This window comes from Ischnura elegans (genome assembly GCF_921293095.1).
Source record: "Ischnura elegans chromosome 13 unlocalized genomic scaffold, ioIscEleg1.1 SUPER_13_unloc_3, whole genome shotgun sequence".
Taxonomy (NCBI): Eukaryota; Metazoa; Arthropoda; class Insecta; order Odonata; family Coenagrionidae; genus Ischnura; species Ischnura elegans.
The window spans coordinates 8,283,713-8,309,558 of NW_025791659.1; the positions used below are offsets into that span (position 1 = coordinate 8,283,713).

The window sequence follows — 25,846 nt, forward strand, 5'->3', positions numbered from 1 at the left end:
GATTAAGCAGACTACCCTATTGACTCAGACTGCGGGGTAGTAGTTCATTTGTTTCACGGATATTCCTGGAGCGCGAATGGAATATACTCTGCTGCTTTGGCCCTCGGGATCCAGCCGTTCGATATCCTTCGAACCTTCTACCCCCACCACTATCCTCTTCCCACACTCCAGTGAGCCTCCCCACTCCCCCGGACAAGTTCCCCCCCTCCTCCTGGAGCCTCCAGACGCGCGGCAAACCAGACACCTTTTCAGTAGTCGAGAATCCAGGCATGAGTCCGCACGCTTCGTATGGTGCGTCTCCGGTGGGCGGAGCTACGTTGGGCGGGGCGATAGGGGGCGTGGCTTGGGTGGGCGTACCAGCCAACCCCCTTCCTCCTCCGGCCCCTCCCCTCCGCCAATAGGTGGGCGTGTCTCGGCCCCGCCCCCATTGACCACGCCCCTCTCATCGACTTAAAAACCTGTATTTTCCCCTCTTAACCTTTTAAGGAGTTCTCTGTAGAACCCACACCCCATCTATACTGCCTCTTTCCACTTCCCGAGTTCGTGTCGGGGCGAAAAATCCGTGTCCTTGGCATAAGCTGTATAGTTCTGGGCGGAGCAGGGTCGCAGCAGACAAGTTCTTCTCTCGGTGTGAACTGATTCTTGGTGTGCGTGTGAAAAAATCAGTAGCTGCACCTCCATACTCGTGTGGTTTTCGGCCCACTGCTGTGATTCTGTCGCCTCTGGAACGAGTCCAAGTGTTCTAGCGACAGGAGAAGGTTGGAAAGGCGAGTCTGAAACATTTTACCATCGTAGTCTCTGAAAATTGAAGACTTTTTTGACCTTTTAGAGGTCAAACCTTCACCTCAACGTTCGTTCTGAGACGGGCTTCAGTGCCATCTGCAGTGGAATAGTATCAACTGGAGCCTCTCTGTGTCTCCGATCCTGCACAAGAAGGTTGAAGCATCCATTCACGTCGTTGCAACCTTCCGCTACCATCGTAGTCTGTGAAAACTCTAAATTCTCCGTTTCCACGAGGTCAAAACTTCAGCTCAAGTTCGTGTTGAGCCTATCTACAGTGGATTTTTGTAACTAAATCTCCTACTGAGCACAAGCGTGTTAAACGTCCGAGTCGAAAGACAAGTTACATTGTGAAAAACCTTTCTTTACCACCGCTGACTTCGAAGATTAACTTTTGGAGGCGATACCTTGCCCTTTAGCTCCTGTTGGGCACGTCTTTGTACCATCTGCAGTGGATTTTTTGCAACAGAAGTCTTCTCAACTCTTCAATCAAGCCCAAGAAAGGTGCGAGCCTGTTCCAATAGCTTGGAAACATTATTTGTTGACTGTGGGATGAAGATATTTGATTGTTTTGTGATCACTAGTAATTTTTCGGCAGCAAAATTGATGTTCCTTTCTCTAACGCTCGAGTCACTAAGTTAAGAAGGTTCGTCAGAACTAGTTTTTGGTGCGAATACTTCAGTGTTTGAAGGAAAACATCGCAATTACCTCCGTCATAGTTTTCCCAAACTCCTCAACTAGTATTCTCCTAGCTCCAACCAGTGCTGGAAACCGCCCAAGGCCTTTTTCAAAGTACGAGACGTCGTTTTTAAGAAATTCGAGTGAAAATAAGAATTTGACCATTTCGACCCCAAGTCCTTCGACCTTCTCAACCCCTCAAGTATATAGTGGTACTGTGCATCACATACATAGATGCTCGTTATAAAGTGTGCTGTAAGTTCAACGCTTGTAAGTTTTTCATCATCTACATTGCAGTTCTCAAATCATGCAGTCAAGCTATATAGCAAGATCTGAACTACGCCGTTATACGTGAAACATCTTAGTCGCCCGGAAAACTTTGATAAGTGCGTGTTGATTGGAAAGAATCAAGGATAATTCGGACCTTTTTACGAGGTATGTAGATTAATACTGAAATAATCTAGCATAGAATTTCTACTATGTTTCTCTTAGTGTTCTATTTTTATTCAAATAGGACGAAAGCCGTAGAAAATCAGTGGCTATCTCAGTAAATTATAGGTAATCTTGGAAGATATTACATTGACATTGGAAAAATCGATTATTGTGCTTTTTGATGGTGTTTCTTTTCTGGGTGTGTTTCGAAGCCAATCCTGTTTTTAACCAAGTTTATTCGTAAAATAATTGCTGTTTGTGCCAGTATCAAATTTTGAGAAGCGGGTTTCAAATTTCCCCCTAGCAAGTGTCGTTTGATCAGGGGAGAAAAGACGATTTCTTCGACCCTAAAATAACATTTACGAAGGATATCATAAGCTAAACCAAGTACCGTTTTTTAAGTTGGCATGAGTTAGAACTTATGTTCCGTATACATTCCCCATTCAATTTGAACTTAGTTTTTGACTCTACATATTTCTCCGAATGTCGCCTCAAGGCGTGTTGCAAGGGGTGTTATCCAGCCGTTTGCATATCAAAAGCAAATGCTTTAACGAAGTTCGAATATGGCAGAAAACAGTGGTTATCTTAGTAAATTATAAGAAATCTTGGAAGACATAACATTCACATTGGTGAAATTGATTAATGAGCTTCGAAAATTCTTCACACGTTGTACATAAAATGCGGACTTCGTCGGAGTACATTGAAGGCCTAGATAAAATCTGGTTTTCCCTGGAGATATTAAGATATGTAGATATATATTAAGTCTCTGTCGCTATAATAGAGAAGTTTATGCGCTATAAATCATAACTTTTGATCGAGTCGTTTATACTACGTTAATAATAGTGTCGCAAATTTGTTGCGTGAAATTTCTTATCCGCTTAGAGCCCTATTTCTATTCAGATTGAAAACAATCTTAGAAAAAAAGATATTTTTTCTACTTACTAAGGTATATTGGAAGTATTCACATCCTTATTGATTAAATTCATGACTATGCTTCGTAAATTCCTTACATGTTGTACATAAAATACAGATTCATCTACATCCTTCGCAAGCTGCGTCAAAAGGCGTGTGGCAGGGGGTGATAGGACACCAGCCGCTGACGAATGAAAAAATCAATGCTCTAAAGAAGTTTCGCCAACCATTGGCTTAAGTCCTATAATGTGCAAGGAAAAATAATTCCCGAACTTAAGCGTTTAGAGAAATATCTCTGTTAGTGTTACGTATCTATCGGACTTGGAAATACAGTGGTTCTTATGTTACGCCTTCCATGTCGCTCTGAAATGTGTCTATTTGAAATAACGCCAGCAATCTAAGCCTAGCGCGCAGCCTCCGAGTCTCAAGCGGCTCCCAGCCTAATTCCCTTGACATCTGGGTGACGCTTTCTATATGCCCGTAGCAGTTTTTGACGAACCTCGTAGCCTTCCTTTGTATTTTGTTCAGTTCGCGGATTAAGTCTTTCTGCACCGGATCCCATAAGCTCGCTGCATATTCAAGGTGCGGTTGGACGAGTTTGATATAGCACCTCTTTTTTACTTTCTCATCCGAAAATCTTCCTGCAATACGCTTGGCGAATTCAAATTTCTTTGGAGCTTTGCCGCTAATATTCTTTATATGTGTTCCCCACGAGAGGTTCGAGGTCATCGTAACTCCCAGGTACTTCACTTCGTCTGTTGCCTTTATGTTAATACCATCCTCATTATGTGTTAATTTTGGTGCAGGTCTAATATGATGCCTTCCAAGTCGCCCTTAAAGATTTCTATTCTCAATTGCTCAAGCAATATACTTCCAGAGCGCAGCCTTCGAGTCTAGTGGATTCCAGCATAGTTCGCCTAACATCTGGGTGACGCTCTCTGTACGCCTGTATTGGTTTTTGACGAACCGCGCAGCATTCCTTTGTATTTTATTCAGTTCGCGGATTAAGTCTTTATGAACCGGATCCCATACGCTCGCTGCATATTCAAGGTGTGGTCGGACGAGAGCGAAATAGCACCTTTTTTTAACTTTCCTATCCGAAAAAATTCCCGCAATACGCTTGACGAATCCTAATTTCTTCAGGACTATGCCGCCAATATATTCCGTGTATGTGTTCCCCACGAGAGGTTCGAAGTTATCGTAATTCTCAAGTACCTTTCTTTGTCAGTAGCCTTTATGTTTATACCATCCTTAGTAGGCGTTAATTTGGTGCGGTTCTAATATGTCCTCCAAGTCGCTCTTAAAGATATCCATTCGCAAGCAATCTAAGCCTAGCGCGCAGCCTCCGAGTCTCCAGCGGCTCCCAGCCTAATTCGCTTGACATCTCGGTAACTCTGTCTGTACACCCGTAGCAGTTTTTGACGAACCGCGCAGCCTTCTGTGTATTTTATTCAGTTCACGGATAAGGTTTTTCTACATCGGATCTCAAATGCTCGATGCATATTCAAGGTGCGGTCGGACGAGCGCGAAATAGCACCTAAATTTTATTTTATCGTCCGAAAATCTTCCCACAATACGCTTGACGAATCCTAATTTCTTCAGGACTATGCCGCAAATATTCCTTATATGTATTTCCCACGAAAGGTTAGAGGTTGTCGTAACTACCGGGTACATCACTTCGTCTGTTGCCTTTATGTAATTACCATCCACAGCATAAACGTGGTTATTGTTGGACGAACTCTGAAAAAAATGTACCGACATGCATTTGCTCAGGTCAAGTTCGAGTTCCCACTTTTTACCTAACGTATTTGAAATCTGACGATAGAATTTCAAAGTCAAATTGATCACTAATTTCACGATAAATGAATGCTCGCTGCATATTCAAGGTGCGGTCGGACGAGAGCGAAATAGCACCTTTCTTTTACTTTCTCGTCCGAAAATCTTCCCACAATACCCTTGACGAATTCTAATTTCTTCAGGATTATGCCGCAAATACTCTTTATATGTGTTCCCGACGTGAGGTTCGAGGTTATCGTAACTCCCAGGTACTTGACTTCGTCTGTTGCCTTTATGTTAATACCATCCACAGTATAACCAAGGGAATAGTTGGACGAACTCTGCAAGAAATGTACCGCCATGCATTTGCTCAGATTAAGTTCGAGTCTCCACTTTTAACTCCACGTATTAGAAACCTGAAGATAGAATTTCTAAGTCATACTGATCACTAATTTTGCGATAAATGAAATCGCCGTCAGAAAATAGACGAATTTGACCGCTGATTGAAGATATCACATTCCCATTCGTTTAATTTATGATAGTGCTTCGAAAACTCCGTATACGTTACACATAAAGTGCACGCCTTGTCGGATTAGAGTGAAAACCCCGATTAAACCTGGTTTTCTTTTGATCCCTACATGCCTTGATGGATACATTTCGTCTCCCTCGGTAACTGAACGAGGGTAATAAATCCTATTTTTTTGTTCGAGGCGACTTTACTTCGTGATTTCGAGCATAAGGAAACATTTTGCCTAAGAATCCGTCTGTTTTGCTGCTAGTGTGCTATTTCTCTTAGAATAGCTCACGAACTGACGAAAACACAAGTTTCATATGGTAAAATTTGAGGAATATTGGAAGTTGTAATATAATTTTGGCTTTAATACATCATTTTGCATCAAAAATTCCTTACGTATTGTACAAGTAATCCACATTTTGTCGGAAAAATATGAAAACCTCTATAAAATCTGGTTTGTCTTCGCGATCCTAAGAAATTCTGATGGATATATGGTCTCAGTCGGTTAAATAGAAGAGTGATAATAAACCTTTATTTTTTATGTAATCGTTAATAGTACGTGATTGAGCGGGTTAAATTATTTTTTTGCTCGTAGAGTGCTGTTTCTCTTAGAATAGCTCACGAACGGTTTAAAACACAAGTTTCATATAGTAAAATTTGATTAATCTTGGAAGATATAATAATATAATTTTGGCTTTCATTGATTATTTTGTATCAAAAATTCCTTACGCATTGTAAAAGTAATCCACATTTTGTCGGAAAATGTGAAAACCTCAATAAAATCTAGTTTACCTTCGCGATCCTAAGAAATTTTGATGGATATTAAGTCTCCGTTGGTTAAAGAGAAGAGTATCTGTCTTATAAACCTTTATTTTTTATGTAATCGTTATTAGTACGTGATTGAGCGGGTTAAATTATTTTTTTGCTCGTAGAGTGTTGTTTCACTTAGAATATGTCACGAAGTATCGAAAAGACAAGGTTCATGTGATAAAATTTGAGGAATCTTGGCAGTTGTGATATCATTTTCGCTTTAATTGATTTTTACGCATCGAACATTTCTTATGCATTGTACAAGAAATATAGATTTTGTCGGAAAAATGGAAAACCTCAATTAAATCTGGTTTGCCTTCGAGATTTTATGAAACGTTTATGGGTATTAAGTCTCCGTCGGTTAAATAGAAGAGTATCTATCGTATAAACCTTTATTTTTTACCTAATTGTTATTAAAATTCTTTTTGTTTTCTCTATTTCCCTTAGAATAACACAAACAACGTTAGTAAAGATGTTGAAATTGGAACATTTAAGGAGAGTTCAATGGTATGCAAAGGTTTTGGTTAAATTAATTATTTTGCAACAAATATTCCTCACATGCTCTACATAAAATCCAGATTTTCTCGAACTAGGGAGAAAAACTTTATAAAATCCGGTTTTCCTTCGAGATCTGAAGAAATCTTGGTAGATATTGCAATTCACTCGGCTAGGTAGACTAGTATCTAAACTATAAATCTTAATTTTTCTATCTAGGCCTCCTTATTAATTGATTTAGAGCATCTTTAGACTTTCAAAGTGCAGGAAGGATGGAGTTTTGCGGAGGCAGCCTCGGTTGAGCAGTCTGTCTCTGCAAATCGTCCGTGAGACGAGCTTCAAAGCTCATTGTTGGACGGTTGCCAGGTTACGCGCCAATCTTCCCCGGGCGAAAAAAAAATGATATCCTCAAGGTTTTCCTCAACTCAGTCCTCTGTCTGTTCTTCCGTGGATAGCTAGCGAATGTTTTACGCTCTCTAAAAAACTTCGTGCGCCCAAAAGTTACATTGGATACTAAGTGCTTACCATCCAAGTGTGTAAAACTAAATATTGTCAGAACGCACACGTACGTTGTGAAGTGTTGGCTTCGTTAATTAATCCATCCGCTACGTTACTGCGCGTCAATTGAGCAAAAAAAGCCATTGAGATCAGTGTAAGTAATATTATTTAGCTATTTAATACCGTTTCATTACAGACATACTGAGTTCTACCATCGCTTATTAGAATATATTCCTCAAAAAATATATCCCTACTAGCTTGAGGCAAGTTTCCTGAATGTTTGAGCCAATTTATTTGGTTTAGCTTCGTGCGCCCATAAGTTACCCCGGATACTAAGTGCTTACCATCCAAGTGTGTGAAACTGCGGAGATTTTCAGAGCGGAAAAGTAATCTGTGATGTGCTGGCCTTTCAATTTCCTCCATTCTCTACGATACTGTGCGCCCATTCAGAAAAAGAGCTATTGAGATCAGTGTAAGTTATATTATATAGCTAATTAACACCGTTTCAGTGTACAGGTATACTATTTCCCATCCCCATTAAAAATATATACTTCAAAAAATATATCCCTGCTAGCTTGAAGCGTGTGTCCTGTAGGTACCAGCCAGTTTAATTATTGGCTTAACTTCGTGCGCCCATAAGTTACCCTGAATACTAAACTGCTTACCATCCAATTTATAAAACTGTGAAGATTGTCACAGAGGAGACGTAATATGTGAGGTGTTGGCCATAATATTTCCAATACGATACTGCGAGTGTTTCCAGAATATTCAATTGAGATCATTGTAAGTAATATTATGTAGCTAATCAATACCGTTTCAGTGTACAGATGTGCTATTTCCCATCCCTTATTAGAATATAAACATCAAAAAATATATCCCTACTAGCTTGAAGCGTGTGTCCTGTAGGTTCCAGCCAGTTAAATTATTGGCTAAACTTCATGCGTCCACAAGTTACCATGGATACTAAGTGCTTACCATCCAAGTGTGTAAAACTGTGAATAGTCACAACGGAAATGTAATCTGTGAAATGTTGGCTTTGTTCATTAATCCATCCGCAACAATACTGCGCGTCAATTCAGCAAAAAAAGCTATTGAGGTCAGTGTAAGTAATATTATCTAGATAATTACCACCGTTAAAGAGTACAGATATACTATTTCCCATTCCCTGTTAGAATAACTCCTTCAAAAATATATCCCTATAAGCCTGAAGCGAGTTTCCTGAAGGTTGAAGCCAATTTCATTATTGGCTTAACTCCGTACGCCCACCAGTTACCCTGGTTACTAAGTGCTTACCACCCAAGTGCGTAAAACTAAATATTGTCGGAACGTGCACGTAATCTGTGAAGTGTTGGCTTTGATATTTCATCCATCCGCTACGATACTTCGCGTCAATTCAGAAAAAAGCTATTGAGATCAGTGTAAGTAATATTATATAGTTAATTAACATCGTTGCAGTTTACAGATATACTATATCCCCTCCTTTATCAGAATACATCCTTCAAAAAATATATCCTTACTAGCTTGAATCGAGTTTCCTGAAGGTTAAAGTCAATTTCATTTTAAGGAGAATCGGAAAGTGGAAAAATTCCCGGAGTAATAACTACTTTTGGTCAAAAACACAGCTTACATTCGTTTAATTCACCGCGAGTTTTCAGTGTTACGTATATATAAACTGTGCTTCCATATTTTTGTAATGGGAAGATGGTGTATCGTGTTATAATCTACACGGGAGGGGTAATTTTGTGGGACAGAGATCGGAGAACATACAGAAAAGATGAGGAAATACTACAGTGAGTTGATGTGGTTTTTCTTTCCTCGAGGTGAATTCTAAGCTAATCCTGTTTTACCCATTTTATTTGTGAAATAATTTCTGTGAGTGCCAATCGCATGTTTCGAGCAGCGGTTTTCCAATTTGCCTGAGCAGTGTCGTTTGATCAGTCGAGAAAAGATGATTTCTTCGAGCTTAATATAACATATACAAAGGATATCGAAAACTAAGCCAAGTATCGTCTTTTACGTTGGCAAGAGTTACAATTGAATGTTTCTAAAATATTCCCCAGATGAGGAATATTGAATTTGAACTTATATTTTCGTATATAAAGGGCCAAAGGTATATTTTGCTTACATTTTTTGGATTCTTACTCTAGATACTGCATACTACACACTACATACATACTCCGCAAGCAGCCTCAAGAGGCGTATGGCAGGGTGTGATAGCCAACCGTTAATACGTTAAAAGTAGATGCTTTATGAAGTTCCTCATAATATTTATTAATATACTTAATGGTTTGTTGGGAAAACTAATTCCCATATCTATCCGTTCGGCAAAACATCGCTTTTAATTTATCGCTTCTGTCAGACCTGGAATTATAGTGTGGCTCTAATGTTATGTTCTCTGTGTCGGTCTTAAAGATATCCATTGTCAATTGTTCAAGCAATCTAAGCCTCCGAGTCTCCAGCGGCTCCCAGCCTAATTCGCTTCACATCTAAGTAACGCTGTCTGTACGCCCGTAGCAGTTTTGGCGAAACGCGCAGCCTTCCTTTGTATTTTATTCAGTTCGCGGATTAAGTCTTTCTGTACCGGATCCCATACGCTCACTGTATATTCAAGGTGCGGTCGGACGATTGTGAAATAACACCTTTCTTTTACTTTCCCATTCGATAATATTCCCACAATACGCATGACCAATCGTAGCTTCTTCAGAGCGCTGCCACAATTGAATAGCTAAATATCCATTAATGCATAAGTGCATACGTCCCTGTTGGCGATGAGTTTATCAGTTATATTCTCTATTCTCGATTGTTCAAACAATCAAGGCCTAGCGCGCAGTCTCCAAGCCTTTAGCGGTTCCTAGCTTGATTCGCTTAACATCTCGGTAAAGCTGCCCGTGTAGCAGTTTTTGACGAATCACGCAAACGTTTCCTTCAAATTTTCCTTACGGGTTTCTTCTTTATAATCCCTACGAAAACTGTTAGAGACGATCTTTGCTAGCTCGTAGCATTCTTTGGAGAAAAGTGAATTCGCGCAGTATTTTCTCATTTTGTTATATTTAGCAAACGAATCGTGAGTCACAATCATTTTCAATACGCAGACACCGAAACCCTAACTGCTTACAGCATTATTCCATTCCTGTGGAAACTCTGTTATGATCTCTGCTTGCTGAAAGCAATTTTTTACGAATAGCGAACTTGCGTGCAATTTCTTCGTACTTTACTCAACCTTTAACCGGTGACGTGCGGTCTGAGAGACCGCTGCAATTCTAAAATTATGAATATATTCAAGAATTGTAACTTTAAAATATCTGTAATCCTCGTGAGCGTCTTAATTTTGTATATCAAGGACATACCACTCTTAAAATTTAACGTTATCACTATTTATTTCTGAAAATTTGCAACTGAATTTGAGTAGCGGCCTGTGTCAGACCTCACGTCACTAAATTGGAAAAACCAATAAACGTAATGCTGGTGGAAATGATTCAAAAAGTTGTTTAAACAATTACAAGTAGTTTTTGAAGGATAATAATAATTAATAATTTGTAAGGAAGCATTATTAGTGGCATTACGTAGAGGATTAAGTAGTTAATTTAAAAAATATTAACCACTCAAGTGTTTTTTTATGTAAGTTTATTGATTCTGTTTCCAATAACAATTTTTACTGAAAAATGTTGGTTCGTATTGGGAATACATAATATAATATATAAGTTTATTAATAGTTGATATGTCTAAGAAATATTAAACTAAGCAATGAAAATGATTTTGCAACGTTTTACGAATTTTTGTTGTTAAAGCGGTCTCCCAGACCGCACGTCACTGGTAGTGTAACGAGAATTGCACGTCATTGGTTAACGGTAAAGTCTCTTAATTGGTTGTAAAAGAAAAAGGATATGCAAAAAATAATAATAAAAATCAGTTGGTAAGTTAGTTCGGTCTTTGAAAGGATGATGACCAAGACAATAACCATGCGGTACACAGGCGAGGTTGCGCTGGGGTTACATAGCAACGGATTGACCGGGATTAGCTTGGGGACAATTGGCGGCCGGTGAACGCTCTCCTTAGCGGGGATTATAAGTGCCTGGTCCCGATGAAAAAATATACTTTTATGCCTGAGTGCATCAGGGTGGAAGGATAGACTAACTGGCTGTTCCCACGAAACCAGACATTATCGGGTGAAGTTAGCATAAGAGATATTTTCGAATGAAAATAATGTGCCAGAAAACCCATTGTCATGTTTTACATCAAAATAAGTTATAATATTTCTTGGAGATTAGGTCTATATAAAACAACTTATAGCCAACGTTTCGATTTATTTTAAATCATCATCAGGGCTATGAAAGAAAAAACATGAACAAAATAAAATACAAACATAACAGCGATATACAATATTTTTACATAAAATATCACTGTCGCGTTTTTTTATGCAATAATATAATTTAATATATATATATATATACACAAATACACTTTGAGATGTTCCTCGACGAGGTAAATAACGTAAAAAACCTGGTATTCTGTCCAACCTAGAGTTTTTTTACGTTGTATACACATGAACAAAAGTTGACACTTCAAAAACACAGAAACACATGAAGAAAGGACACTCACAAATATATTTTTTAATTATATTATTGCATAAAAAAACGCGATAGCGATATTTTTATGTAAAAATATTGCATATCGCTGTTATGTTTCTGTTTTATATTGTTCATGTTTTTTCTTTCATAGCCCTGATAATGATTTTAAATAAATCGAAACGTTGGCTTTAACTTGTTTTACATTGACCTAAACTCCAAGAAATATTATAACTTATATTAAACAAGGTCAAGATAAGAAGAGAAAAAAATATATAATTATGTTTTACACCTGCATACTACTCCTTAAGCCGCCTCAATAGGACTATGGCAGGGGATTTGAAACACAAGCGGTTTATAAATAAAAAGAATTAACATTTATTTAAGTCCTTCATCGTTAACGGGGTAAGAATTCGCATATCTACCCGTTCAAAAAAACTCTCTTATTTATATTTTCAGTCGCTCCTGGAAGCATGGTAGGGTTCCAATATGCTGTATCCGTGTCGCTATGAAACATATCTATTCTCAATTGTTCTCAAAACCTAAGCCTAGCACGCAGCCTCCGAGTATCTAGCGGCTCCCAGCCTAATTCGCTTAACAAATGGACAACGCTGTCTGTAAGCCCGTAGCAGTTTTTGACGAATCTTTCAGCTTTCCTCTGTATTTTATTCAGTTCGCGGATTACGTCCTCCTGCACCGGATCTCATACGCTCGCTGCATATTCAAGGTGCGGTCGGACGAGGGCGAAATATCACCTTTCTTTTACTTCCTCCTCCGAAAATCTTCCCACAATACGCTCGACGAATCCTAATTTCTTCAGCGCTATTCAGCAAATATTTCTTATAAGTTCCCCACGTGAGGTTCGAGGTTATCGTAACTCTCAAGAACTTCACTTCATCTGTTGCCTTTATGTTAATACCATTCACTGCATAAACATGGTTATAGTAGGACGAACTCAGCAAAAAAATGTACCGCTCTGAATTTGTTCCAATGAAGTTCGAGTCCACACTCTAGGCTCCTCGCAATAGCGTATTTTAGAACTGAAGATCGAATTTCAAACTAATACTGATCATTAATTTCGCGATTCATGACACCGCCGTCATCAAATCCTTGCTTTTTTGCTACTTCAGCTGCTTTAGCTGATCGCCGTATCCTCAATGACCGGAGATAATGGTTTTCTGCACCGGATCCTCAATACTACACTAAACTACACGTTTAAAATATTAAAATATTCGTAATTTAATGTCCTCAAAAATATCCAAAGTTCTCAAAGAATCTCTGAAAGATACTTATTTTAATCTTCTCAATTAATCAAACTGCTAAGGAAAGAGTAAGTGCTAGACATGGTGGGTGAGGAGAGGCAGCTCCTAGATGAGATAAGGAGGAGACAAGGTATGGATGGAGCGAGTACTTAGCGGGGAGGGGATGTTGAAAACAGTGTTATAGAGGGTAGAATGCTAGGAGGAACAACGAAGTGCTGGACTTGGTGGGTGAGGAGAGTCAGTTTCTAATATGAGATACGGAGGAGACAGAAGGTATGGATGGAGCGAGTTCTGAGCGGGGAGGGGATGCTGAAAACAGTATTATACAGGGTAGAATGTTGGGAGGAACGACGAAGTGCTGGACATGGTGGGTGAGGAGAGGCAGTTTCTAATATGAGATACGGAGGAGACAGAAGGTATGGATGGAGCGAGTTCTGAGCGGGGAGGGGATGCTGAAAACAGTATTATACAGGGTAGAATGTTGGGAGGAACGACGAAGTGCTGGACATGGTGGGTGAGGAGAGGCAGCTCCTAGATGAGATAAGGAGGAGACAGAAGGTATGGATGAAGCGAGTACTTAGCGGGGAGGGGATGTCGAAAACAGTGTTATAGAGGGTTGAATGTTAGGAAGAACGACGAAGTGCTGGACATGGTGGGTGAGGAGAGGCAGTTTTTAGATGAGATACGGAGGAGACAGAAGGTATGGATGGAGCGAGTACTTAGCGGGGAGGGGATGTTGAAAACAGTGTTATAGAGGGTAGAATTTTAGGAGGAACAAAGAAGTGCTGGACATGGTGGGTGAGCAGAGGCAGCTTTTAGATGGGATACGGATGAGACAGAAGGTATGGATGGAGCGAGTACTTGGCGGGGAGGGGATGTTGAAAACAGTGTTATAGAGGGTAGAATGTTAGGCAAGCGAGGTAGAGGAAGGAAGAAAATAGGAATTCTAGTTTTAGAATGAAAGTGAGTAGGTCTTATATTGTAAATTTAAGGTGTAATTCCAAGTTGAAATGACGTACAAGCCGAGGTAATTCGCAAAATGGTCCTTAGAAAATCTTAACCGGTATAACACCTCTTTAGAGATTTGACAGCTATCGGCGCAAAACGGGTATATAGCTGAACTTTAAGTATTTTTATTAAATCCTGCAGAAGCTCCACAGGGTCGTGTCATATATCGTTTTACTCACTGTATATTCGACTACAAAAAGTGAATCATTAAACATTGTTTAAACGCATTCGCTTAGCTTCTGTAGTTAAAAGAGTGGAGAGGAACACGCGAAAAAGTATAAGCATGGGGAAACGGTCGTCTCCTTGATCTCTTCATGGGCAAAATACTTGATTAATTCATTTCATTGTATTTTTTATAGAGAAAATGACATGTTTGCATTAAAAATAGATTTTGAAATTAAAATTCGACCCATTTTTAGATTTTTTAAACGGCTGAAAGGTAGATTTCAATACCCCAGGTGTAGAAGAGTAGATGAATGTCGAATTTACGCATGCTATATGCAAAAAATATTACCAAACTTTTCATGCAAGGAAATTTTTATGCTCAAAATGCACTAACTCTTGGTTTGCTTTGTTGTATTCCATGATAAGTTTTTCCTGCATACACACAGGTACTCATACTCATCATCATCATCACTGGTCAACAATCCTAGGATTGGTTTGACGCAGCTCTCCACTCAGTTCTCCTATCAGCTAATCTTTTTACTCCTACGTATTTCTTCTCTTTCGCATCTCTCTTTACTTGTTCCATATATTTTGTTCGAGGTCTTCCTTTTCCGTTCTTGCCTTCCACTTGTCCTTCGACGATTGTCTTCATCAGGCCATCATGTCTCAAGATGTGGCCTATGAGGTTGTTCCGTCTTCTTATTAAGGTTTTCATGAGGCTTCTCTTCTCTCCCACTCTTCTTAGGACTTCCTCGTTACTAACTCGGTCGATCCATTTGATTTTCATCATTCTTCTGTAGCAACACATTTCGAAGGCCTCTATCCTTGCTTTCCCCGCTGCGGTCATTGTCCATGCCTCACTTCCGTATAGGAGCATACTCCAGATGTAGGTTCTTATGAATTGTTTCTTTACTTCCATATTTAAGTTTCCCGCTGTAAGCAGGTCTCTCTTTTGGTGGAATGCTCTCTTCGCCTGGGCTATTCTGCTGATAATTTCTTTCTTGCTTCTCCCGTCACTAGTTATCTTGCTTCCCAAATAACAGAATTCATCCACTTCAATCAGTTTTTGCCTCCCTATTTTAATGTTGGTCTTGACTTCTTCTCTTCTGCTGCATACTAAGATCTTGGTTTTCTTCGTGCTTATTTTCAGTTGATATCTACTCATAACCCTACCCATATTAACCAGAATATTTTTCAAATCCTTCTCTGTTTCTGCTATAACGGCTATGTCATGCGGTCATTGTCCATGCCTCACTACTACTTATTTTAAAAGTAAAAGTAAAATAAGAGGTATGAGTAACTGTGTGTATCCAGTATAAACTTAATTTTTGTATTTTTTCCTTTTACTTAAAATAAAGCACGAATACTAAAACAGCCCCGCGGAAATTCACACAACAAAAATGGAAAATTTTAGTTTTTTGAGGTTTAATATATTTTTTTTCATTAATCATGCCCCTATACCGAAAGAAGAAAAATTCAGGCCTCTCCTAATATAGTTTTTTTAGTTATTGATTCTTTGATGAAAGAAGATACGGTCGACAAAGCCTCAACGACGCCCGCGGAGGTGCTGTCCCGCTGCGGTGGATCCATAATGCCGTCTTACCATCTCGTAGGGCTATATTGTCGCCGCTGTCTATCGCAGCTTTCTCTCCTGTTTCTATCTCAGATGAATGGTGTTCCTGACTTGTCACTTACTTAACCCATTAATCCCCAGCGTTGCGTTAACGCAACATTAATGAATCCTAATTCTCAGAACAAGTTTCTACCTCAGAATAATATTTTATTCGATTTACTGACTCTTTTTAAGTATCTCTAGTTCTAATTTTGTCACATCCACCAACATTTTCATTCATATAATTGTATTTTTATGACTGATGGCGTTTGGCATAAAAATCGATGCGCACGTACGGGACACCCTAGGAAAAATGAGATACCCCAGCATGTCCGCCAAGGCAGAATGGGGCATTTCCTCCAAAGGAATAAGTACTGATTAACTCCCGGCGAAGATGTCGAGTGCACAATCAATATAAAAAATAAGAGATATAACCTTATTTTTTTAATAACTTTTTTTGTATTTATTTACTGGAGCTTTCCCATAATTGTGTGTACGCTGCATTTAAAAAATCATATATCATATGATGACAATATTTTTTTTCCAAAAATTCGTCTTAATTAGGCCAAAATATATCGGAAAATGCGTAAAAACTGAAGTTAAAAGTCCTACATACAGACTGGGGAATAATGAGTCAATGCACTGCCATGATTGACAGATGAACAGATTTAGCAGTAATGTAGAGCATTGTGGGTAGATATCCACAAAAAAAATACCGAAAGTTACGGATCAAGCAACAAACAAATAACCTGTGTGACTTTTGACTTTTCGTATGGTAAATATTTAATTTAAAAAATTTACTGAAATTTCTTTTCGGGAATTGTAATTTATTAATTGTAAATTTATGATTTGCTTTTATGTATTGTTAATTGCTAAGTCTCATTATTGTAAAAGCGAAGTAGCCCATTATTGTGAGGCAACAATTCACACGGTAGGAACGCACAATCACGCAGTACGCAATGCGAATGCAATCGCGCAGAACGAATGAACAATCGCGCGGTTTTTGTAGTGTAACTATTGGTAGACTCACAGATTTAACCACATTGTTGGAATATTAAACGGATAAAAGAGCCAGAGCTTTGGGGTTAAATTCAGCCAAAAGTGTACCTCATAAATGAAATAGAAATTATAGCTAATGTTACGAAAGCAGTAAATTGTCATTTTTTTTTTAAAGTTCGCAAAACTTCTGTGAGCAAAATAAATGTAGCATATATTTCAGCAAAATGATTTTCAATGCCGATAAAAAGTATGATTCCTGTTTTTTAGGGGAAATAACTGATGCCAAGACTTATTCTATACATATATACTCAGCCGATGGTGGCTAGATTCATGGAAACAGTGAGATAGTCTGCTTCTCCACTCTGCAGTGCTGATAAAGAGAAGGATATTTTAATCGAGACTTGTCACTTTCAATCCCCGGTAAGGAGAGCGTTCACTGGCCGGCAAATCTCCTAAGCCAATCGCGGTCAATCCGTTGCGAGTAATGCATAAGCAATTCGCCCTTATTGCACATACAAAGTGATATTATTTAAAAATTTTGTGTGATATTATTAACCGCTAACATGTGTAGGTACTTGGAATCACGATAATATTTTTTTTGTTGTAGAACTTTCCATTGCTGTAAAAAAATTAGACTACTTAATTTCGTATTTGTATTCAAAATCGAATATGAAATTTAGAATATAACGCTTATTCTATACGAAACTTTAGTATCAAAAATCGGCTAAAATTGTAAGACATCACTCCACAGTTAAGAATATTTCAACATTACAGCATACATATTGCAAAATTATTGACATTTACACCTGGTTGCTATGGTTATTTGTTATTGCTTAATTGGAAGAAAAATGTATAAGTTTGAATGGCAGTAATCAGGAAAAACTTTACGAATAGAATAATTGAGACAAAGTATTAGGTAAGTAATTTCTTTTCATACGCTATGTAATCAGGAAAACTTTACGAATAGAATAATTGAACTTAAGTATTAGGTAAGTAATTTCTTTTCATACGCTATGTAATCAGAAAAAACTTTACGAATAGAATAATTGAAGTCAAGTATTAGGTATGTAATTTCTTTTCATACGCTCTGTAATCAGAAAAAGCTTTACGAATAGAATAATTGATGTAAAGTATTAGGTATATTATTTCTTTTCATACGCTATGATATGTACTTCCACCCAATATAACCAGTCAAAGCCAGTTTAAAGTTTAAAAAAATAAACATTGATTGCTTTTGCCTTGCCCGCCAGAATTGCTAATTTTGGTGTACTTTTCGAATGCTTCAAAACTTCATGCAAAATTAATATATAAAATTAAAAGTGGCCAATTTGTTAATCTCTCTTATCGGTCTACGACACTCAATTTTTTTAGAAATATCCACGACTTAGCAATTCCTTTCTCCGCTAACAATAAGGAGAAGGTTCGCCGGTAAGGGGACTTCTGCGGCGGCCAAGTCTCCGTAGCCTGTCTCGGTCAAACGGATAGAAGTTGTCCTAATGCTGAATCTTCCTAATTTTTGCGTCGTGAATATTATGAGGCACTTGTGTAGATTTACATAATTAACAGCGGTAGGTATCACATGAATTTTCAGCGGCTACTGTATACTAAAAATGCCATTACCTTACTTTATGAAGCAGCGTTTTACAGTTTAAATTAGGTTGCATATGCAGTTTCGCTTTAAAAAAAACTTTTCTAATCCTTCTTTACCTTAAGGGATGAAGTTCGCCTAGAAAATATATTTTTTCATGGCGAACTTCATCCTTTGGTTTATTTGACTTTGCACCCGTGCACGTGACTTGGTACTAAGTCACTTGTTCCTGCAGTGCTTTGAACTATTTTAACGTCTAACTTCTCCAATATCATGCCTGAGTCAGTAAAATAAATTTGCATATAAAACTCAGCGGAAACACTGATTATAAGACTCATTTCTACGTTCTTTTTTCTGTGAAATGAATCAAATATGTTCCTCCAACATGTTATAAGCATTTTCTTTTAAACACTTGTGCGGATATGTAAGTACTATCGAACCTTACTTACCGCTTGAATTTCAACGGCTATTGAATACAAAAAAATGGCTTTACAATTTAAAAACTCATAAAACTAGTGTTTAAACATTATAACCTGGGTTTAGATGTTCAATTTCGCTTTCGCACAAGTCTTAATGCATCTTTATGTTAAACGTTGCTGCGTTATATCTCCATTGTTGGATAGGATTTTAAATTGTTAATTTTTGATTTAATAATACAAAAATCAAAGCAATATATAGTGCATTGAAAAATACAAGCATTTAATTAATCGTGCAATTAGTTTTCCCCGCAAAGATGAAAACATTCAACTGATAGAATGACTGTTCGTAATTTAGGGTAACCTTTCCCGTGAAAAGTCCCTTGTGCTAACTGACGATAGATGAACTTCATTTTTCCTGGAGAAAGAGCCACCAAATTGTAAGATTACATTTTTCGTATCATTTACAGGAACGCTTGGAAAGTAGTTTTGAGAATGAAAATTTTTTGAGGTTGTTTAAAACGTTTTGACTAATATCGGCAGATTTTTTTATCGCATCAACCGAGATAAATAACATTTAACGTCACATTTGTTTCAACCCCGTTCAGCATGTGAATCATTCCCCAGAATTAAAAAATAATTTTGCGCTGAATCCCATTCTAAAAAGTTTAAAAGCTAAAGTTAACGGAGTAAATACGACTGAAAAAAAATTCTTCTCGCTAAAGCCTCGGTTACATTAATTTTATTTTAAATTACGGTTCACAATTTTTTTAGAAAAAACTTCTGAGCATTTTCATTGAGGTTCTAGCGTAAACATTTGTTCTTAGTACACACACAAAAGTACAGATACAAAATGAAAGAAAATTGGTCATATTTTGTTTGTAGCTTTTTCGACACTAAGCTAAGTTTTTCTCCTTATTTATATTACATAATCAGATGCTATTTCGGGGTAACAACTTTCCGTCAGGCACAATGGGTCTGGCAGACACAGGACGAGTGTTTTTTTAATTCCTTCGTGCCATTAGGCGGCAGAGACCCTTAACGCTAATGACAACTGTTTGTTTTAGCAATCTCTATGCTGTATTTTGCTTTTCGCATTTATGCCGACATGAAAACATTATTAGCCGAAAATGAAAACATTATTAGCTAAATGAGTTACCGAAATAAAAACAATGATCGTGCTAAAATACATTACACATTAAAATACTTAACCCGGTAACGCCTGAATTAAAAAGTTTCTGCGATTTTTGTGGCAATAATTTCTCTAAATGTCAATGAAACTCTAAGTCATTAGGTGCAAAATGTATTTTTTTACCGCTAAGAGTTACGCCAAGCGGTACCATATGGTACCACCAACATATTTTGCATCATAACATCCCAAATATTAGGCTCACCTCAAATAATAATCATACTTTATACGAGATATACAGGCCACAAAAATCGTAATTTCATAAAAAAAAACCTTTGTATTAGCAATACATGGGGCGTGAGTAAAGAAAATTAAACGCTTGCTCTGAAAAATTCCGTTTTTTTGGGCTAAATGATAATTCCCAAATTTCAAACGGCTCTAAACGCGTTAAAAACAGCTTTAAAACACCAAAAGTTTCGGAAAATGTCATTAAAAATGTTCTCAGCAATTTAAATTTCTCAAAAACCCTAATAATTTACGATAGATAATAATAAAAAGTTACGTTTGGTACCGCTAGGCGTTAACGGGTTAATAGACTAAAGATCACTCTTAATCGCTTGATGGATCGGTCTGGGGCTATATGACGGTGTGTAAAGGTGGTATATAAAAAGAAAATAAAACATCATGTGAGTGTTCAACTGCATTAATAATGGTGCATTTAACTTTAAGAATGTACCAATAAGGCATGCTAAGGGTTAATAATGTTCTTTCACATCTGTGCCTGTCAGGCACGTTGCGCCTGAGCTCAGCAAATCCAATATTACTCCTGCAAGGAAGGTTAACACTTTGCGTGCCATGGACGTAATATTACGTCCTTCTAATCCTTCTGAGGATTGCCATGGACGTAATATTACGTCCATGTATTTTATTGACTTTGTTTGCGTGAAGCCGTAATATTTCGCCCGAGGTACTTTTCCAGTTAACTGCTTAGTGGTTCTGTTATTTCAAAAATCAACTGCTCGATGGAAAAAGATTTCACTTTATGTCTTGAGGACGAAAAGTCCTCTGTAGCTACCGGCATCCTCATCTTAGGCCACTTAGTGTGAAAATTCTTTGGGCCAATGGGACCATTCGTTCAGGGTGCATGGACCCTTTTTGTCTTCCAGGATTTTCAATGCTTTGCTTGGAACAATGCTTTTTTATTATTTCCATGCTTTAAATAGTCCAAATTGAGCGTATTAAAAAAATTATTATGCATGTTATGGCGGTACATCATATGTTGCAACTTTTTTATTTTTCAAAAACAGTAGGTTTTCATTGTTAAATTATATATTTAAAAATTAGCAGTAAATATTATTCAGCTCATTCATAAAGAAGAGCAAATTCCATTTTTAATGAAATGCACATCGATATAAATATATTTTTGATGCTTATGTTTTAAAAAAATTTACGAATGTTGTAAACATGGCTGGATTTTTAAGTAGGGCTTTAAATTTAGCAGCCGGCACTCAAAGTGTTAAAGGCATCATATAGTTCGAGCTGAGATTTATACATTTTTATACGCGGGTGTTTGTGAAGGAGATCAGGAAATATCGCATCGTCAGCGTGGCGAGGCGAATGTGAGACCGACGTCTTGAAGGAGTCAGCCAGTAGAAAAGAGAGGGAAAAAAGGGACGAAGTTCTTTACAAATCCATTCAAGTCTACCGCCGGTAGAGCCCGCCTTCAATTGTGTCGAGTCAAAAGTCTCCTAATACGACAAGCAACCCAAAGATCCGTCCCATTCAATCAATAAGTGTCCTAGGCACAATGTAAGGTGAAAAGAAAGGAGACAAATAAAAAATAACATGTGCTGAGCACATATAGGAGAGAAGAAAAGAATCTTCCACCATTTGACTACATTAGGCCTCTAAAATCTGACTTTGATATCACCGCTCCGCGTTACCTCACTACTTTGAAACCGCCGGCCTCGGTGGCGCCGGGGTGAAGTCCCCGACTTTTAACCTAGAGGTCGTGGGTTCGAATCCCGCCTGGGTGGCTTGACTACCATCCAGAGCATGGATGTTTGTGAATGTCTAACAAGTTAATTGTAAGAGAGGACAATGCTGTCCTAAATTCGCTTGTATAATAAAGAAAAATTATTATTATTAATTATTGCTTTAAGGGTTATTACGTGAGTGAATTCATCTACTCATATAGCTACATTACATGCACGCAGTTATGCCTTTATGAGAACATCTAGTTATGAAATTTACTCACCAAAAATGTTCAGTGACGGAAATTTTTCAGCTTGAAAAAGTGGAATTTTTCTGTAGCCCTGATGATGATTTAAAATAAATCGAAACGTTGGCTATAACTTGTTTCACATTGACCTAAACTCCAGAAAATATTATAACATGCAATAAAAAAGGTCAAGATAAGAAGAGAATAAAAATTAAAAATGATTCAGTGAATTTTATTCCCCAATTTCACAACTGAATGATACTAAAAATTTTACCTTGATATCAACGCCTCGAATTACTTCACTAACGGGTTTTTTACGTGCGTGAGTTCATGTATACATGACATACGCAGTCCCGTAAATTTCAATCACTTAGTGCAGTTCGATTCCCAGGTCCAGGGGATTTTTTTCTCATGGCAATTCTTATATATTTCACCGCCGTTCACGCGAGCAGGGTATTGAAATATTACACATCGTCCTGTATTTACGTTTCTGTCTCTTTGTTCCAAAATCTATCTTTTATTATGATTGTATATTCACCTATGGCGACTTGTGTGAATGTGAATTTTAAATGTTCCTATATAAATACACTAATATATGTACGCACGCTCTTCGTGGATGCATGCATATCGTTTAGCTTCGCCCTCGCATGTTTGAGCTGTTTGCATGATGGGAACGAGACCAGCTGCTGTTCGTCGTGTTGACAGATGTTGAAGCTCCTTCGCTACTGTCAATGACAAGCCAATTAACGGCCCAAGACAGAACTGTTTCTCCGCCGTTTACGGCGCAACACTACGAGAAGACACTCACAGCTGTCAAAACTGATCAAATAAAATACTCAAACGAGATTAACCTTCCAACTTCCCCTTCTTCTTTTCCTTGGGACCGTGATACCTGGTGGCAAAAAGAAAAATGAACGTGGGACTTTTAATACTTATAAGAACCGAAGAAGTGACAAGGATTTCATATTTATAACAACATAGTTGGGTATGGGGAAAGCGAGGAAGGTTCTAATGTTGATCGTATGACTCTTTTAAAATGCTTTACCCTTTTAGTGCCATCCTTCTTCCCAGGGTAAAGTCGAAAAATGTGGAGGGTATTTAAACCCATTAATCCCCAGCGTTGCGTTAACGCAACATCATTGAATTCTAATTCTCAGAACTAGTTTCTGCCTCAGAAATTTTCTTCGATTTACTGACTTTTTTAAAGTATCTCTAGTTCTAAATAATTTTGTCATTTCCATCAACATTCTCACTTATATAATTGTATTTTTATGACTGAAGGCGTTTGGTATAAAAATCGATGCGCACATACGAGACACCCAAGGAAAAATAACATACCCCAAGCATGTCCGTTAAAAGGCAGAATGGGGAATTTCCTCCGAAGGAATACTGAACTCCCGGCGAAGATGTAGAGTGTACAAATCAGGATAAAAAATGAAAGATGTAACCTAATTTTTTTTTAATTAATTTTTTGTGTTTATATACCGGATTTTTCCCAGCGTTGCGCATACGCAACATTTTGAAAATCATATAATGTGATGAAAATATTTTTATTCCAGAAATTCATCTTACTTAGGCCAAAATAAATGTGAAAATGCGAAACAACCGAAGTTAAAAGCCCTCCATACAGTCTGGGGAATAATGGGTTAATAAAATGTGGCAACTAGGAAATTAAACATTATAAAGTTAATTTTTAAGATATCTTTAAGCGGTTTTTTTTAATTAATGAAATTAAATTGGACAATAATCAAAACATTTTTGTACGTTTACAGATATATAAGTTTTTTTTTATTACAATGTCCTCAAATTTAATAACAATAGCGCAAAAGCCGATATATCGTCGCGCCGCACTAAAAAGGGTTAAAAAAACTTAAAACTCACTACTACTAAAATTTCCGGGGGCTAGATCCCCGGTTTGAGCCCCCCCCCTATATTTTTTTTGAGTCGGCACCCCTGGGCCCGTAGATGATGCATTTCTTTGATTTTTTTTTAATATCTTTTAGCCGTAAATAGATTCTGAAATGTAAATAGTACATTTCTAAGGTGCCATTAACATTTACCGTGACGACCTTAGCACTGTTGACTTGTATCCCAGTGCTGGCAATTTTAAACTATTTTGTGTTTTTTCTTAACAAACTACCAAAACAAGTTTGGCATCATTTTGAAGAACGAATTTTGCTTCTGTCTTTTCCATATCGATGGTAAAGTTCTAACAACGCGTATCTCAAAAATAGCAACTTTTTGGTAGAGCTAAAAAAAACTGTTAATATTTTTGATTGTACACTGAAATTAAAAACCAAAACTTCGTAAAACTGATAAAGAAGCATCAATTTACAAAAAAGTGTCATTCTTTGCTTGTATATTACTTTATTACTGTCATTACACTTTGTTTAAGATACCTGTCTTAAGCTAGCTGAATTTGAGATACCTACAAGTTGTCAGAACTTAGCCAACGATATATCACCTGACGTTACGTAACTTGAGGATGTAAACATGTTATGAAACCGGGGTCCAGCTTTTTAAACATAATAGTTAACCAAAAAAAATATTCTTTACCTTTCCACTATGGTTTTTAACCATCGATTATGACCAAAATAGACAAAACTTTGTTTTTGCGCTGCAATTGATTGCAATATCCACACAATGAGGTTTATCAAATATGGTATTTCCTGGAGTATAGGTCATTTATACAAAAGTTAGCAGCCACCGTTTCGATTTATTTTCTTAAATCATCTTCAGGGCTATGTTAGAAACAGTGTGAAACAATATAAAATACAGAGAATAAGACGATACACAATATTTATACATAAATAAGGAACAATTAGGTTTTTTTAATACAATATAATTTAAAGAAATATGTTTATATAAACATATATATAAGAACAGAATGGAATATACAAAAAGTTTTGACATTATTATTATTAGATAAGGTCAAGAAAAGGAAAAAAAATGAGGTGTATCTTTATCAAGAATTTGATATACGTGTTGTTAGAAGTTAGCCATCGATATGTTTGTTTAGAGGTAAGTACCACTTTTTTTAAAAAATTGAAAACAACGATTTTTCACCATACGAATGGGCTTATATTACCCGTGCCGTGGAGATGTCGCTTTCATAGAAATGTTTTTGGAATCCTCGTATTATCCCATAATTCCCAAGACTGTGCGTAGGGCTTTTAACTAACATTGTATCGCATTTTCCCATTTATTTCGGCCTTATTAAGATGAATTTTTGGAAAAAAAATATTTTGATCGTATTGTATGATTTTCAAAATGCTGCTTGTACGCAACGCTGGTAAAACTCCGGAAAATAAATGCAAAAAAAATAATTTTTAATGATCTTTTATTGTTTATCTTGATTTGTACACTCGAGTTAATCAGTTTTCCTTTGGAGGAAATGCCCCATTCTGCCTATTAACGGACATGCGCGGGGAATGCCATTTTTCCTAGGGTGTCTCGTATGTGCGCATCGATTTTTGTGCCAAGCGCCATCAGTCACAAAAATACAATTATATTAAAGAAAATGTTGGTGGAAATGACAAAATAAGAACTAGGGATGCTCAAAAAAGTCAGCAAATCGAAGGAAAAATTATTCTGTTTACTTACTTGTTCTGAGAATTAGAATTCAATAATGTTGCGTTAACGCAGCGCTGGGGAATAATGGGTTTAGGGGATTGGGTTGGTTTGGTGGCTAGAGTGTTGGCTTCTCACCAGGCGGGCTCGGGTTCAAATCCCGGCGGTTGCAGAGAGTTTTTAGATATTGCCCGATCCCTGCATGAATATTGTGTGGAGGACATTTCAAGCGCAACACTCCGTCCGTCGGATGGGACGTTAAGCCGTGGTCCCCTTGGCGCCTTTCGTTAAGAGCAGGCTAATGCCGACGCCGGGTTTCTCTCCACCCTTCCTTCCATCACCTTCCCTCATGGCGCAAATGACCTCAGCTGTCGGTCGCCTCCTCCAAATACCATAATAATGGGTTAATTAGCCTA

At 37.6% G+C, this 25,846-nt stretch overlaps 1 protein-coding gene across 1 annotated transcript in view; it reads left to right on the top strand.

Moving 5' to 3' along the window:
• Window positions 1-485: 485 nt before the first annotated feature.
• Window positions 486-25,846, top strand: part of LOC124172988 (transcription factor Sp8-like) — a 195,863-nt gene continuing 170,502 nt past the window's right edge. Inside the window, exon 1 of the mRNA XM_046552520.1 lies at window positions 486-1,893. The gene's annotated coding sequence lies outside the window, so the exon portion shown is untranslated. The remainder of the gene's footprint in view (window positions 1,894-25,846) is intronic.